This window comes from Lygodium microphyllum, chromosome 13, assembly GCF_053477565.2.
Source record: "Lygodium microphyllum isolate KBCC chromosome 13, Lygodium_microphyllum_v1.1.10, whole genome shotgun sequence".
NCBI classification, from domain to species: domain Eukaryota; kingdom Viridiplantae; phylum Streptophyta; class Polypodiopsida; order Schizaeales; family Lygodiaceae; genus Lygodium; species Lygodium microphyllum.
This window is the reverse complement of record NC_141147.1, coordinates 102,667,907-102,685,301: the sequence shown is the minus strand read 5'-3', so window position 1 is coordinate 102,685,301 and position 17,395 is coordinate 102,667,907. Positions and strand designations below refer to the sequence as shown.

Sequence of the window (17,395 nt, the reverse complement as noted above, 5' to 3'; positions counted from 1 at the left end):
TTTCTGCCCCGGTTGTCCTCCAACGCCTCCCTCAACACGCTTCCATGAGAGCCATCAGCTGTTGGACAGCTCTGCCTTCAAGCACTATTTACATACATTCATTTCAGTTTTATCAAATTCTCTTCTACCCTATTTTGCGTCTTTACGTTTTTTCTAAGTCACCTTGTTTCAGTCATGTCCAAGCTCAATGTCATGTTCGTATAATCCTTTTGATTCATATGAAGAAAACTCCTCCTTTGTTGCTCCTTTTGTTGTGCACGATCCCAATGCAAGTCTCCTTGAAGACCACGACCGGTATCAATATGTCAATGTCCATAGAGGAATCTCTAGAAGCAACCATACACCTTCAAATATACCTATTATATTACCTTCTACAAAATTCTACTCCATTCAAACATGTTGTTGGTGATAATCATATGCAATTCCCTCCCGTCCCTCCCACTTCTGATAATTTATATTCTATTTCTTTTGCTTTTAATAGCTTAGGATTCAATCCTATACTTGCATCATGCACATTAGGTTCACTTCCTTCACTATCAAGTACAATAGGATTGGGATCTTCTATTTTTGTTCCTAGTATATTTTTTCCATTCCACATATTACCTTCTCATAGGTGCATGCCACTCTACCCCCTAATACTTTGTTGGTGCAAATGCCACCCATATATTGTAGGCCATCTCATGAGCTACATGTTGATGCCCTTTGATCAATGATTCAAGCTCCCTAGTCATTTTAACTGTCATTAAATGTAATTGTTACCCCTAGTGTCAACGTCTAGGACATTGACACTAGTGTCTAGGACACTAACACTAGGGTCTAGGACACTGACGCTAGGGTCTAGGACACTGACACTAGGTTCAGGGTTTCCTATGGCAGTTAAGCCATTTAGGGTTTCATTTTACTATAAAAAGATACTTTGTGTATCATTAGCACAAACTCTCTTCAACCTTCTGTGCATGGTCACCTGTAATAATCAAGTCATCAACATACAAAACAAACAACACATGACCACCCTCGAAAGTGTGCTCATAAAGCTGCGGATTGGCCCTAGAGCACCAATAGCCCAATTTTTCCTGGAGGAACGAGTCAATCTTCTTATTCCAAGCACGCGGAGCTTGCTTCACGCCATACAAGGCCTTTTTCAACCAGTAATACCATCTGAGATCCAAAGCCAAGAGGCTGCTCTACATAGATCTCCTCCTTCAAATCGCCATTCAAGAAGGCCGACTTCACATCCAACTAGAAGACGGGCCATCCCCTATGACCAGCCAAGGTAAGAACTGTTAGTGATCAGCTCCCTGCCACTTCAGAAGTGCCACATGTCAGCAGTCAGACTGTCCAACTGCAATTGGCTGCATTAAATGCAACTAACCTCCCTATTTTGGCATTTTAGGAGGCATGCTTTTCAGTCTTTTTAAAGGCTAAGTTTCCAGCAGTTTCTATCACTTGTATCTAACAGATTACAGCCTACTAGTGATAGAGACAGCACTCGGGCTGACAAAGATCGAGGTCCTCAAGGCGGAGACACACGCAAATATTCTCTATGCACCCATGTATAATTTTGCATTCTTATACAGCATTCTTCACTGCAGATTTTCTGTGTTTCACTGTCTCTTTCTCTCTCTCTTCTCTCTCTGTTCACTCTTTGTCATGGTCATTCGCTTCCGCATTACTTCACTCTGACATGGTATCAAAGCATTGAAGGACCAAGGTGGACCTATCTGAAGAAGCGTTTTCAGCACGACACAAGGCTGCATTTTCAGCGTTTAAGTGCGAGCAGGTGGGCTGTACATTAGAACAAGGCTGAGGCGAGCGTGGGTGTGCGAGAAAAGAGAAGATTTGCTGAAGCTACTGTTGTTTTTCTGCTATTAGAGAAGGAAGAAGGCTGTGTTTTTGGCCTTCAAGTGCAGATTTTACCTTTTCATTGCCTCCAACAGCTGAAGAAGGTTCAAGAATCGAAGACAAGAGCCCTAGCAAGCTGCATTTTCACAATCAAAGGGGGTTTCTTTTGCGTTTGTGCATACATTGCAGTTGAAGATGTCTACAGAGATTGACGTGGAGTTCCATGCAATCATGGACCGGAAGGTGCCTGCTGTCCTACTAGCTCTTCCATCATATCAAAAGCTTGATGGCAACAATTACCGTATCTGGCAAGTGATGGTGTTGGCCATATTGAAGTCTTATGATTTGGCGGAGCTTGTCATGGAGGAGATCAACCAGCCCTCGGTGAGAGATGAGTCCAAACTCTCTTCCAATGCTCGTGCGGAGTTGACCAAAGCCCAGTATCATTGGGACAAACTGAATGCCAAGATTCGTTCTTTTCTTTTTCTGTCTTGTACTACAGCCGTGACAGTTCACATCAAGCACTTGATGGTGGCTTGCGAGAAATGGCTGGAGCTTGACCTAATGTACAATCAGATGACCTTGACAAAGAGGGTTTCTTTGGAGGTGCAAAATGCGGACCCTGTCCGTGACTAAGTCTTCGTCGCTTCAGGAACATATCCACAAGCTTCGGCAGCTTCAAATGCACGTTCAAAATGCCGCGAAGCCCATTTCCTCCAAAGACATGGCGATCACTTTATTGTCCCAATTGCTGCCACGATTCGGTACCTTTTATTCCGCTCTTATTGCATCGGGGCGGGAGTCGACTCTTCGATGGGAAGAGTTGGTTCCTATAATCTTGGACTAAGAGGAACAATTGAAGGTACAAAATGCTTCCAAATCGGAGGCATTGGTTGGTTAAGCCTCTCAGAAGAAGGGGAAGAACCAAAAAAAGAAGGACAATAAATCCAAGAAGGACAAAGAGAAAAAATCGACATGCCATATCTGTGGTAAGGCTTGCCATTGGAAGAAGAATTGCCCCGACAAGGACAAGAAGGATGCCAAGAAGAAGGACACAAAGGATTCTCGAGCGGTGGTTACACCTTCATCAGCTGCTTTTCTACATTTAGCGGTCATTGAGCACCCTACACCGAAGACTTTTGATGATGCGATAACAGCTCCCAAACTCTAGAGTGGATTGTGGACAGTGATGCCTCCCGGCACATGACTCCTTCGACAGTTGGTGTTGCCCATTTGTGACCCTCACGTGGACAGATTCTCATTGGAGACAGCTCTTCTGTGTCTAGTGCTGCACGGGATGAGATGCAGCTGATTCTAGATGGACATGGTAGTACCCACACTTCCGAGGTATTGCATGTGCCAAGTTTAGGGTATCATTTGCTTTCGGTCCATAGATTTGTTCTCTTGGCCTTTTGGTGGAGTTTAACAGTGATGTTGTTCAAGTTCTTGATCGTGGATCGAGAAAAGTTCTCGCTTTAGGGTATGAGGAGAACCGCATTTACAAATCGAAGTCTTCTGCAGCTCTTACTTCTCTTCTTACCTCTCAGACACAGTCCGAGCTATGGCATGCTCAATTTGGCCACCTGAACTATGAGTAGCTTCGGAAGGGGTCGCAAGGATTGCTTGTTCGAGGTTTGCCAAACATAGTGGTGAGACAACAGCCATGTGTCTCCTGCATTCGTAGGAAACAGCATTAGGATGCGATTCCCCAAAAAATCTTTGAGGCAGTCTACTTCACCTATAGAGCTTGTATCTACGAATCTTTGTGGCCCGATAAGCACCGAGTCCCTGAAGGGGAGCTTGCACTTCATGTTGATCGTAGATGACTACAGCAAGATGACATGGGCCTACTTCTTGACGTTGAAGTCGGAGGCTTTCTCCCACTTCAAGGATTGGCTTCTCTTTGAGGAGAACCGATCTGGCCGAAGATTGAAGACCTTGTGATCAAACAAGGGTGGTGAATTTGTTTCTAATGACTTGCTCGTTTTTGTATAGATAGGGGCATTCACTAGGAGTTTGCTAATACCAACACTCCTTAAGAAATTGGCATTTTGAAGCGGAAGAACCGATGTGTGATAGAGATGGTACACACCATGATGGCGCACCAACAGACACCTCAATTTCTGTGGGCTGAGGCAGTGACTACGGCAATCCACATCCTCGATTGATCCCTCACTTTAGCCGTTGGTAGGATGACACCTTTTGAGGCTTACTTTGGGACTAAGCCTAATGTCTCTTATTTCAGGATATTTGGGTGTGACGCCTATGTGCACATTCTAAAGATGCTGTGTGAAAAGTTTGAGGCGGCTTTCCAACGACAGATATTTGTTGGCTACAGCTCCCAATCCCAAGGTTATCACTTATATGATCCCGTGAAACAGGATGTCTACACGAGCCGAGATGTACAGTTCGTGGAAGTTCCGGCCACAGAGGGAGATGAGGAGCACCTTGTACTTTAAGATCCAGGGGAGAGTTAGGCTCCCGCGACCGTTCCTTTGGAGCCAGAGCCTCTTGATGGAGATTCTTCTTCAAATTAAGAGTCTTCTCTTCCACCGGCCACTCCAGTGGAGATCCCGCCGGTGGATCTACCCGAGTCTTCAATGGGTGGCGAGCGTCAAGGAGAGATCCGACCTCCTCCTCGTTGGGCCTATGACACCCTCCAAGATTCAGGAATCGAGGGGGTCCCTGAGGAGTGGGAACCGTTGGATGGACCGCGGAGATCACGGAGGCACCAGACACATACTACGGAGCTTGTTTGCTCTAATTACTGTTTGATATCCCGTGTTATGCAAGATAGAGAGCCTACATCAATGAAGGAGACTTTACAATCTCATCATTGGCGGAAGGCGATGGAAGCCGAGTTGGAGACTATTGAGCGGAATGGCACTTGGTTCCTTGTGCCTCATTGTCATGAGATTTTTTGCCCAAGGTTTAAACATAAAATTTTTAACCACCACATATATTACTTAGTCACTTGTAATTTAGACAAACTACAAGAGACTTGCCTAGTAATCATGGACAAACATATGGCTTGGATAAGGCCTTGATTACATATGTCAGTGAAGAAGTTAGTCTAACAACATGTCTCACAAGTTCATTGGAATAAGGAACTTAAGTCCATAAAGTATACTATGCTAATGAGCATATGACATTGCATATGCTTTATATGACTTATATGAATCAAACCTTGACAAGAAAGAGAGAAGTCATGAGCAAGAAAGCCACCGCAGTTTTCGGCGCAGTTCAAGGGCGCAAGCTGAAAGAAGAAGATCTGCAGATTTGAATCACTCCAGTGCTATTCATGGTGAAGCTTTGCAATGCAACTCAAGCTTGGGGGGGTAAAGGAGTGGTGGAGCCTTCATCTCTTACCAAGTAAGTAGCACTTTTAGCAGAGAACAAACAGTTTTGTGGCTGTCCAGACTGTGTATTTAAAGGGCAGCAGCCCATACAAGGGAGAGCTCGATTAGGAGTCTAAAGAAAGGTCTAGACCTAGCCTGCGTATGCTGAATTAGCTCTCCCATGTCAAGAGATACATCAAATCTACTCTCTTGAGTCTTCCAAGAGATGAGTAGGAACTGTTATTGGACTTCCTATCCTGAAATTTGTTGGGCTGAAACCCTTCTTCTTGCTCCATTGATTATCTTGACCCAAAGGGCTCACCCTTGCTCTTGGAAAGCTTACTGCAAGCTCCTAATGGAGGGGTGTATCAAGAAGACTTCTAGATTTGTCTTAACAAGACATGTGGGCTGAACTGGAAGGTCCAAAAATGTTCTTTAATGGGCTGAAATTCTGTTCTTCAGGCAACTCTTGTTTAGTTCATGAGGTACTTGTATTTATGAAGGACACTGACCTATGCACTTATCTCTTAATGTAAACTCTCTTCTCCATCAAGAAGAGATCTTGGAGAACATAAAGGATCTGGTTTGGACTGTTCTATGCAGTCCATTACTTTCTTTATGGGCTGAATCTCTGTTCTTCAAGGCATCTCTTGTATGGATCAAGAGGAACATGTATTTGTGCAGAAGAAAAGAAGGGCAATTTCTTACATAACTACAGCTTGATGAAGTCTCTCCTCCCTACCAAGAAGAGCTCTTTGGTAGATATTAAAACTCTGATTTAAAAACTGTCATATTCAGCCCACTATAATCTTTGGGCTGATTCTTGATATTCCAAGTTTTACTCTTATGATTTATGATGAGAATATGCTCTACATACTCTTGTAAATGCTGCATCTAAACACTCTTACTTTGGAAGGACATTGAAGATACTCTTTGGAAGTTTATTTGTAACATCTTGGTTTATTCATGGCTGCCCATAACAGGGAATTAATGAGCTGAAGCTTTACTTGTTAACACTTCCTTTATTTTGGTAGAGCATGAATTGTTCTTGATTCATTCTAAACCAGGATATTCTTGGGCTGAATTCTGTAAACACGGAATCTACCTCAACTCCAAACATTACAAGTACAATAGTATCTTGCTTCCTTTCATTCAAGAGAGGGTTTAAAGTAGTCTTTCAGAGAATTCTCGCCATACTTTGGAATTAAACAGCTGAAGCTTTTATGCAGCTACTTAATTCAAGTTGCATTGATCTAAGTCATGGAACTCATGAACTTTTCATGTGAATCCAACTATAGTGATTTATTCATAAACTGAAATAGGTAATCTTCTTCTTGATCCTCTATCTTCATTACTAGTTGAAAAGAGAAGTGACTTAAAGATCTTCTTCATGCCTAGGCTGACTTAGGCAGCTATACTCATTGGCAAGGAAGGACAAGACTCTTCTTGTATCAATTGAAGTTGTACTCCTAATTACAATTCATTCTTCTGTGATCAAAAGTTGCAAGCTCTTAACCCATTTATTTGACCGTCTTATGTATCAATCTGGATTTTTCCAAGATAAAGTCAAAGTGAATGGTGAGCTGAAAGTTGTGAAGCTCCTCTCGAACCTATAAACAATTACCACCTATCTCTTGAAGACACATCTCCATCGATCTTGTCCCGATCTTTTGCAAAACCCCTGTGGTGACCTTCAACCTCACGCGCTGCAACATCATCCCTCTCATAAGAAGGTGATTGGTCTCAAATGGGTCTTCAAGACCAAGTATCATAGTGATGGCCCTTTGGACAAGCACAAGGCTCACCTTGTTGCTAAAGGTTTTGCATAGCGCCTAGATGTTGACTTCCATGATACTTTTGCCCCTACAGCTCGCATGGCGATTATTCATGTTGTTCTTGCCTTGGCTGGCCAAAGGAGATGGCTTGTTTTTCAATTAGATGTGAAGTCCGCCTTCTTGAATGGTGATTTGAAGGAGGAGATCTATGTAGAGCAACCTCTTGGATTTGGTTCTTCCAATGGACAAGTTTACAGGTTAAAGAAGGCCTTGTATGACCTGAAGCAACCTCCGCGTGCTTGGAACGAGAAGATTGACTCGTTTTTCTAAGCCACGTTAGGATATCAGCGCTCTAGGGCCGATCTGCACCTTTATGTGCACACTTCCGAGGATGGCCGTGTGTTGTTTGTATTGTATGTTGATGACTTGATTATTGTAGGTGCTCATACCCAGAAGGTCGAAGAGACGAAGGCAACCCTACACTAGAAGTTTGAGATGACAGATTTAGGACTTCTCCATTTCTTTTTGGGCCATGAGATTTATCACTCTCAAAGGGGGATTTTCATCCCTCAGCAGAGATATATACAAGAGCTCTTGGTGACTTTTGAGATGGAGGATTGTCGGTCCATTTCTACTCCTATGGATCCGAACTGAAAGGCCACTTCACACACAGATTCTCCTTTGGTGGATGCTACTCGCTACCGTCAGCTGATTGGATCACTGATTTGGCTCCTCAACATGCGGGTTGATCTATGTTTTGCTATAGATCTCTTGGTTGGGTTCATGAGTGCCCCTTAGCAAGTGCATTGGCAGGCTGCTCAGAGGATACTACGGTATCTGAGGGGAACCTCTAGCTTAGGGATTCATTATCCAGCAGGTACAGGTGCTACTGATCTTGTTCTTGCCGGTTGGAGTGATTCAGATTGGGCTGGCAATGTGGATCACAGGCGGTCTACTACATGTTATTGTTTTACCTTGGGTGTTGGTGCTATCTCTTGGAGTAGCAAGAAGCAACCCACGGTAGCCCTATCTTCGACTGAGGTAGAGTATCTTGCTGCATCTTCTACCACATGTTAGGCTGTGTGGCTTCGGCAGTTGTTGGAAGAGCTTGGTTGCTCCCAAACTCGTCCTACTATCTTGCGGTGCGACAATGAGAGTTGCATTGCCTTGGCACGAAATCCCGTATTCCATGCTAGGACAAAGCACATAGAGATCCAGTATCATTTCATCAGGGAGAAGCTTCTAGATGCGACCATTGATGTGGAGTACTCTAAGACTGAAGACAATATTGCAAATTTGTTTACGAAGGCACTTTCCCAAGCTTTGCTTCATCGACATTTCAGTTCCCTATATCTGTTGCCTTGTTCAAAATCTGAGAGGGGGTGTTAGCGATCAACTCCCTGCCACGTCAGCAATGCCACGTGGCAGTTTTGCCACATGGCAACAGTCGGGGACTATCTCCGACTGTAATCGGCTGCCGACCTGCCTATTTTGGCATTTTATGAGGCATTCTTTTCAGCCTTTTCAAAGACTGAGTTTCCAGCAATTTCTATAACTTGTATTTGACAGATTATAGCCTGCTGGTAAACAGAGACAGCACTCGGGCTGATAGAGATCAAGGTCCTCAAGGCGGAGACATACGCAGATATTCTCTCTGCACCGGTGTATAATTCTGCATTCTTATACAACGTTCTTCACTGCATATTTTCAGTGTTTCACTGTCTCTTTCTCTCTCCTCTCTCCACTCACTCTTTGTCATGGTCATTCGCTTCCACATTGCTTCACTCTGACAAGAACAGCACAAATCATCGCCATACGAGCAGTGGAAGCAAAAGTATCATGGAACTCAATGCCTGGGCACTAAGCAAAACCTTTAGTAACAAGGGGGGCCTTATGCTTGTCCAAAGAGCTATCACTATGGAACTTGGTCTTGAAGACCCATTTGACACCAATCACCTTCTTATAAGAGGGACAAGGTACAAGGTACCAAGTGTCATTCCACTCAATAGCCTCCAACTCGGCTTCCATTGCTTTTCGCCAATGATCACACTATAAAGCCTCCTTCACAGAGGTAGGCTCTCTATCCTACATAACACGGGACATCAAACAATAGTTAGAGCAAACAAGCTTCGTAGAATGTGCCTCGTGCCTCCATGACCTCCACGGTCCATCCTGCGGTTGCCACTCCTCAAGGACCCCCTCGATCCCTAAATCTTGAAGTGTGTCACAGGCCCAACGAGGAGAAGGCCAGATCTTTGCCTCGTCACTCTCTGTCTCTTGAAGTTTCTGGAAGGTCCATCGACAACGAAGGAGAAATTGGTGAATCGGGTGGCTAGAAACTAGGTTCCTCATCCGAAGAAGAGTCCTCAAGAGACACAGGCCCCAAGGGAACAGTCATTGGGGCCCAGCTATCACTGGGATCTCCAAGAACAAAGTGGTCCTCAACCCCCTCTGGGGCTAGAACCTCCACAAACCGAAAGTCACAACTCGTGTAGACATCCCGCTCAACAAGATCATACAATAGGTAGCCTTGAGGCTACGAGCTATAGCCCACAAACACCTGTCTTTTAGAAACCGCTTCAAATTTGTCACACTGTGTCTTCGAGGTGTGAACATAGGCATCACACCCAAAAACCTTAAATTAAGAAACATCTAGCTTTGACCCAAAGTGCGCCTCATAAGGAGTCATACCAACAACAGCAGAAGTAGGGAAACGATTAAGTGTAGTGACGGGTCAGGCATGAAGATCGAGACAGTAGGAGTTTCTTAGACGCGAAGAAACAGAGAGAGTAAGAGAGAGCAAAGCAAAGAGTATGCACAATTTTAGGTACAATGACGAGTGTACCACTTTAGGTTTTTAGATAGATATATATGTGTAAGTACAAGTGCTAAGGGTGTGTTCACACCCGAGCACATTTGAAGGCACGAGGGCCTTTATTCCCAACAACCTCCCAACTAAAGGCAATGTGCCTTAAGAGGAGAAAAGAATCAGCTAAGTCTAGGTATGTACAAAGCTGAAATACATATATCTATCCAACTCCCATCATCTGTCGGCAATAAGCAAACCGTTCTGCTGGAAGACCCTTCGTGAGAAGGTCTGCAAGATTATCATCTGTATGCACTTTGACAAGCTCAATGCTCTTGCTACCAAGTACATCTCTACTGAAGTAGTACTTCACCTATATGTGCTTTGTCTTTGCATGAAAGACAGCATTCCGTGTTAGCATGATAGCACTCTGACTATCACAATGGAGAACAAGTAACTCTGTGATGCTAAGCTCTCCCACCAGATGTGAAAGCCATAAAGCCTCTTTGCATGCCTCAATGACAGCAACATACTCTGCCTCTATAGTAGACAATGCAACACACTTTTGTAGCATGGAGATCCAAAAGACTGCCCCTCCTGTGAAAGTAAACACATATCCAAAAATGGACTTTCTGCAATCCGCATGACCAGTATAGTTTGCATCCGTAAAACACATGCCTTCTGCTTTCCAAAGCAGATACACAACTCCTTTGTGCCTTGGAGGTATCTCATAATACCTTTCACTGCATCCCAATACGTCTTGCCGGGATTTACCATGTATCTGCTAACCACTCCCACTGCAAAGGCAACGTCAGGATGACGTGTAGCAACCATAGCATACATCAAACTACCAACAACTGAAGCATATGGTATCTTGGCCATTTCAGCCTTCTCATCATCAGATGTAGGGTTGTCCTCTGCACTGAGGTTCACATATGGAGGCAATGGAACCCCAATTGTTTTCCCCCCCTCCATATTGAAACGTTGCAAAACTTTGGAGACATACTCCTGCTGAGATAGATAGAGCAATCCTTTTGACCTATCTCTGAGTATTTGCATACCAAGAATGTGATTTGCATTACCAAGATCCTTCATTTCAAAGTTGCCAATGAAGACTTTGCTTCAATGAATCCAATGCATGAGTATCCCTGCCAACAATCAGCATGTCATCAACATACAAAACCAAGATAATCAGGCTGTCATCTGCTGCCTTCTTAGTGTACAAGCAATGATTCACTTGACTTCTATGGAAACCTTGAGATTGCATAAATGTATCAAAACTTATGATACCACTCTCTTGGTGCTTGTTTCAGCCCATACAAACTCCTTTTGAGTTTGCATACCATCTTTTCTTTCCCTTTTTCAACAAAACCTTCAGGCTGTTGCATATCACCATGTAAAAATGCAGATCACCATGTAAAAATGCAATCTTTACATCCATCTGTATAAGTTCCATATCTTCAATTGCAACCAAGCCCAAAATGGTTCTCAATGTAGTCATCTTGACTACAGGAGAGAAAATCTCATCAAAGTTAATTACTTGCTTCTCCTTGTACCCCTTTGCAACCAACCTTGCTTTGTACTTTGGTGAGGAACCAGAAGTGACCTTCATCTTGTAAACCCATTTGCATGGAAGTGTTTTCTACCCTTCAAGCAACTACACCAAGTCCCAAGTGACATTTTTCTCAAGAGATTCCATCTCTGACAACATGGCTTTATACCATTTCTTGCTGTCCTGTTTGTCCATTGCTTCCTTGAAGCAAGAAGGTTCACCACGGTCAGTCAACATGACATAATCAACAACATTGTTTGCACCAGGAACAAATCTATCAGGTTGTCTAGTAGCCCTAGACGATCTCCTAGCCCAACGATCATTGTTTGCTAGTTGTTGGGCATTTTCAGCTTGCTGTCCTGGCATTTCAGCTTGCAAATCAGCATTAACAGCTTGTTGTCCTGGCTATTCCTGCACATGTAATGGCTCATTATCATGGGCAATAGCTGGCTGATCATTTCCAGCATTATTTTCTGCATTTACAGATTCAATTACAGCAAGTATTTGCTACTCTACAGCGGGCACATTTTGCTGTCCAAAAGGTATTTCTTCCCAAAATACAACCCTACGGACCTCCTCAGTCTTTTCGAGTTGTTTATGCATGCGATCTTCCCGGAAGATAACATCATTGCTGCATACTACTTTCCTTTTCTCGAGATCCCACAGTCTATACCCCACTTCATCCTCGTCACCATATCCTAGGAAAATGCATTTACAAGACTTTGGCTCAAGTTTACTGCGTTTTTCTTTACGAATGTGCACAAAAGCCTCGCAGCCAAACACTTTCAAGTGAGCATATGAAGGTGGCTTGCCCAACCACTCCCCCCCCTCCCCAAATACCCATTTGGTGACCGATTAATTAAGTGTACAGCTGTCATAGCAGTCTCTGCCTAAAAACCATGGGGTAATGCAGCATGAGACAGCATCGTACGGACCTTATCATGTATGGTTCGATTCATACGCTCTGCAAATCCATTTTGGGATGGATTATGAGAGGCAATGAGCTCCCTCTTTATCCCTTTGCTGTCACAAAATGCCTGAAAGGCCTTAGACACATATTCCCCACCATTGTCAGAGCAAAGACACTTAAGTGTCTTATCAGTCTGATTTCAGCCAATGCCAAGAATTTTTTAAACTTGTCAAGCACTTCATCCTTGCTATGAGCAGGATAAACCTATACCTTTCGTGTAGCATCATCGACAAAGGTGACAAAATATTTATTTCCCCCTAAAGATAATACTAGCATCTGGCATACATCTGAATCTACTAACTCTAGAGAAGAAGATTTCTGTGAAAGAGACTTTTTATGAGACATTTGTGCATGTTTGCCATAAATACAATGATCACAATGCTCAAAATCACCATAACAAAGACAAGGCAAGTAACCCAAACGAGAAAGCACTTTCATTCCTGTTTGACTCATGTGTCCCAACCGGCCATGCCACAAAGAAACACTTGGCTGCTCGGTCCCGGCAAAAACATGGTCACGCATACTAGATACATAAAGTGGATACAAAGTATCACTCTTGCAACCTCTGGCAATAACCCTAGATCCCTTACAGATCTTCCATTTTTCATCACCAAAGGTGGTATGAAAACCATCATCATCTAGCTGCCTTGTGCTAATCAAGCTCTTCTTGAGCTGAGGTACATGTCGTACTACATGCTGAAGTGTGAAGATAGAGCCATGCTGAAACTGCAACTGCACACTGTCAATACATGCAATGTCACATGCATAGTTGTCCCCAAGATGAACAACACCATGTCGACCCCCTGTATAGTCAAAAAACCACTCACGATGAGGGGTGACATGAAAGAAAGTACCTGAATCGAGAATCCAGGTATGCATGTCATCATCTATATCTGCAAGTAAAGCATGTGCACCAAAGTGTGAAGAGACAAAGAGTACGTCGCTCCCACTATCATTGTCATGAGTTACTACATTCACCTCTTCAATTTTGACACTGCTCTTCTTAGACTGATTGTCTTTCTTCTCTTCCTTGCCATCATCTGTCTTCTTGCCTTTGCCTTTCTCTTTCTTCCATTTGTAGCAATCACGTTTAAAGTGACCCTTTTTACCACAATGGTGCCATTCAACATCTTTGCCACGTGATTTACTGCATCCCTTGCTATCAGATTTGCCTTTCTGCTCTGATCTGCCCCTAGTATGCAAATCACTGGAAGACTAACTGGATGAATTGTTCTGCCGATTCATTTCTTCCATGAGTAGAGCACTCTCTACATCAGCATACAAAAGGATCACATTAGAATTGCTCATAGCAATCCTGAATGTATCCCAACTCTCTGGTAGAGTGCAAAGCAAGAAAGTAGCCTTAAATTCCTCATCAATCATGAATTTCAAGGCAACCAGCAGGCTGAAAATGAAGTTAAACTCACTAAAGTGAGTAGACATTGTTGTACCCTCTTTCATACGCAAATCCATAAGCTTTTTCAGCCAATAAACTTTGCTTGCAGCACTTTTCTATGCATATAGTTCTTCCAGTTGAGTCCATATAGCATATGCAGAATCCAAACCTTCAATGTTAAACAACAAGGCACCAAAAATCGATAGCTCGATGGTTGAGCATACAAGCTCATTTAATTCATCCCAATCTTCATGTTCCATGTCCTCAGGCTTTGCCCCTGGCTTTGCCTGCTTCTTTTGCAACAGAATATTGTAGCACTATTTTTGCCAAACTGCAAAGTTATGTGCTCCTTCAAGCTTCTTTATGTGCATGAGATTACTGCTGTCACTGCTGCCAGCCATGATTTTCAGCCCAAATGTGACCAAAAAACAGCAAATGTAGGCCCAAAACTATCACCCAAGTGACCAAGGTACAAACAAGTACCAACCAGCAACAAATGACCACATAGAAACACAGATTTCAGATCTGTAATTAAATTTTCAGAAGCACCAAACCATGTGCTACAGCATTCCACAACTGATTACAGTTGTTCCAAGGGCATATGCATCACATTACATGAGAAATCCCAAATTTTAGCTGCAATTTCTGTTGTACATGTACCCACGGGCATAAAATTTGACAAGCACAGTCAAAAGACCCAAAAATTTTGTGCTCAAAGCATCAACCACACATCTGCATTTTCACTGTCATGCATAGAACAGGCCAATTCTGCCAAAATAGAGCAATTTCAGCAAAACCCCCAAATTTTACCTAGTGTTGATGTCCAAATTGCATGGAATTGAACTTGCATGTACATAGAATGACCAAATGATGCACAAATTTTGCCCAAACTGCAAAAGCCCCAAATTGCACGGGGTCCAATGTGCATCAATGTCGAGAAATTGGGTAAATTTCAGCCCAATTTGTGCATGTACATGAAAAGCCCCAAATGTCAGAGGCAAAATGTGTATTGCTTATTATTGGTGGGTTATTAGTGGTGGATACATGCTTGACATGCATTGTGGTCACAAATTCCTACAATTTCTGAGACAAATATCACTGTTGCATCTTGCTCGCACCAAATCTAGATAAATCCCCAAATATTCCAAGTCCTGTGTGCACTAATTTCAGTGAAATTGAAAGAAATTCACTAAAATGTGAAAAACCCCAAAATTCTCAAGCAAATGTGCACCGACTTTGCAATTTCTGAGCCAAATTGTCCAATTCTGCGTTAAGATCCCCTAAATTCCGGAAAAGCCCCAAATTTTTGGGCCTAAATCTGCACACATTTGCACACTATGCTTGCACGCACGAACACCCGGAGGAGAGGAGGTAAAAGGGGTTTTTTTAAAAATGGCTGATGTTTGAAAAGAAAATGTGACAGGGGTCCGTTGACCCACTCGACCATGCCGACGCTGCCCTGTCGCCTGGTCTCCAACATCCACGACCACCTTTGCAGCTCACGACCTATCATTCGTTTATAAAGATGCCATTTTTGTCCTACGCCCGCACCCTGAAACTGTCGTCTGACAAAGACGTGACCTGTTGACCTGCACGAACTCCGAGAGGTGTGAACGCCTTAACCGCAGCTCTGATACCAATTTGTAGTGACAAGTCAAGCACGAAGATCGAGACAATAGGAGTTCCTTAGGCGTGAAGAGACACAGATAGTGAGAGAGAGCAGGCAGAGAGTGTGCATGATTTTAGGTACAGTGACGAGTGTACAACTTTAGGTTTTTAGATAGATATATGTATAAGTACAAGTGCTAAGGGTGTGTTCACACCCGAGCACATTTAAAGACACGAGGGCCTTTATTCCCAACATTAAGAATGTGAATTGCAATAGCCACAGCTTCAGCCCATAGACACTCGGGTGTCTGACGATGCTCCAACATGATACGGGCCATCTCAATCACACTATGATTCTTTCGCTCCAAGATGCCATTCTCCTAAGGGGTGTTTGTATTGGCAAACTCCTGGTGAATACCACGATCTGCACAAAACAAGCAAACTCATTAGAAACAAATTCTCCGCCCTTATCCGATCATAAGGTCTTCAACTTCCACCCCGATTGATTCTCCTTAAAGAGCAATCAATCCTTAAAGTTGGAGAAAGCCTCCGACTTCAGGTTCAAGAAATAGGCCCATGTCATCCTACTGTAATCATCCACAATGAGCATGAAATACAAGCTCTCTCTAAGGAACTCCATCCTCATCATTCCACAAAGGTCGGTAGAAACAAGCTCCAAGGGTGCGGAAGACCGCCTCAAAGCCTTGTTGGGAATAACATCACGAGTCTGCTTCCCATGGATGCAGGATACACAAGGCTACTGGCTCACCACAATATCCGGCAAACCTCGAATAAACTGACCCTTAGACGCCTTCCCAAGGTAATCATAATTGAGGTGGCCAAACCAAGTACGCCAAAGCTCAGACTGAGTTTGAGAGGTAAGAAGAAGAGAAGTCAAGGAAGAAGAAGACTGCAACTTGTAGACTCCATTCTCCTCATAACCTAAAGAAAGAACATGTCTCGATCCTCGATCAAGAATCCACATCGAATTCTACCAAAAGGCCAAGGGTACAAATCTTGTGCACCAAGAGAAGATGATACCCCAAAGCCGGCACATAAAGTACCTCGGATGTATGGACACCACCACGTCCATCTAGAATAAGATGCATGTTGCCCCGTCCCTATATAGGAAAAGACAAACTGTCACCAATGAGAATCTAGCTATACAAAGGCTGCAAATGAGCAACACCTGCTGAAGGAGGAGTCGTGTCAAGAGGCATCACTGTCAACAATTCACTCCCGAGTGTATGGGGCCATCAATGCAACATCAGAAGCTGTCAAGGGAGAATCCTCAACCACCTCCAAATGGAGGAAAGCAGCTGATGAGGGAGCAGCCACTGCTCTATCATCCTTTGAAGATTTCTCATTTTTCTCTTTCTCCTTCTTCTCCTTGTCAGGGCAATCCTTCTTCCAATGACCTATTTTGCCACAAATGTGACAAGTAAATTCCTTATCTTTGTCCTTCTTAGATTTATCCTCCTTCTTCTTTTGGTCCTTTCCCTCTTCTAAAGGATTGACCAACCAAGGCCTCAAATTTTGAAGCATTGGTTCCTTTCAATTGCTTCTCTTGGTCCAAGACCATAGAAACCAACTCTTCCCACTGAAGAGTTTCAAACCGCCCTGAAGCAATCAAGGCGGAATAAAAACCACTAAAGCAGGACGGTAACTGTGAAAGGAGAGTTATCGCCATAACTTCAAAAGTGATCACCTTCCCTGCGTTTTGAACTTGCATCTGGAGTTGCCTCAACTTGTTGATATGCCCCCGCATGAACGATGACTTGTTGACACTCATGGTCCGCATCTGCACTTCCAAAGAAACTCGCTTCATGATGGTCATCTGATTATCCGTCTGATCCAACTCCAACCATATCTCCTGGGCCACCGTCAAATTCTCAATATGAGAGATAACAATTGTAGTAGATGAGAGAAATAAAAACGAGTGAATGCAAGCATTGAGTTTATCCCAATGTACTTAAGCCTTAATCAACTCCACCTTATCACTAGAGAAGAGTTTGGACTCGTTTCGCGAAGAAGGACAATGGATAGCCTCCGTAACAAGCTTCGCCAAGTCATAGGACTCCAAAATGGCAAGCATCATGACCCGCCAA

General features: G+C 43.5%; 1 protein-coding gene across 6 annotated transcripts in view; it reads right to left on the bottom strand.

Annotated features, from left to right (window-relative positions):
- LOC148026991 (Mitochondrial substrate carrier family protein) overlaps positions 1-17,395 on the bottom strand; it is a 43,307-nt gene that overhangs the window by 12,868 nt on the left and 13,044 nt on the right. The gene's annotated exons all lie outside the window — the stretch shown is intronic.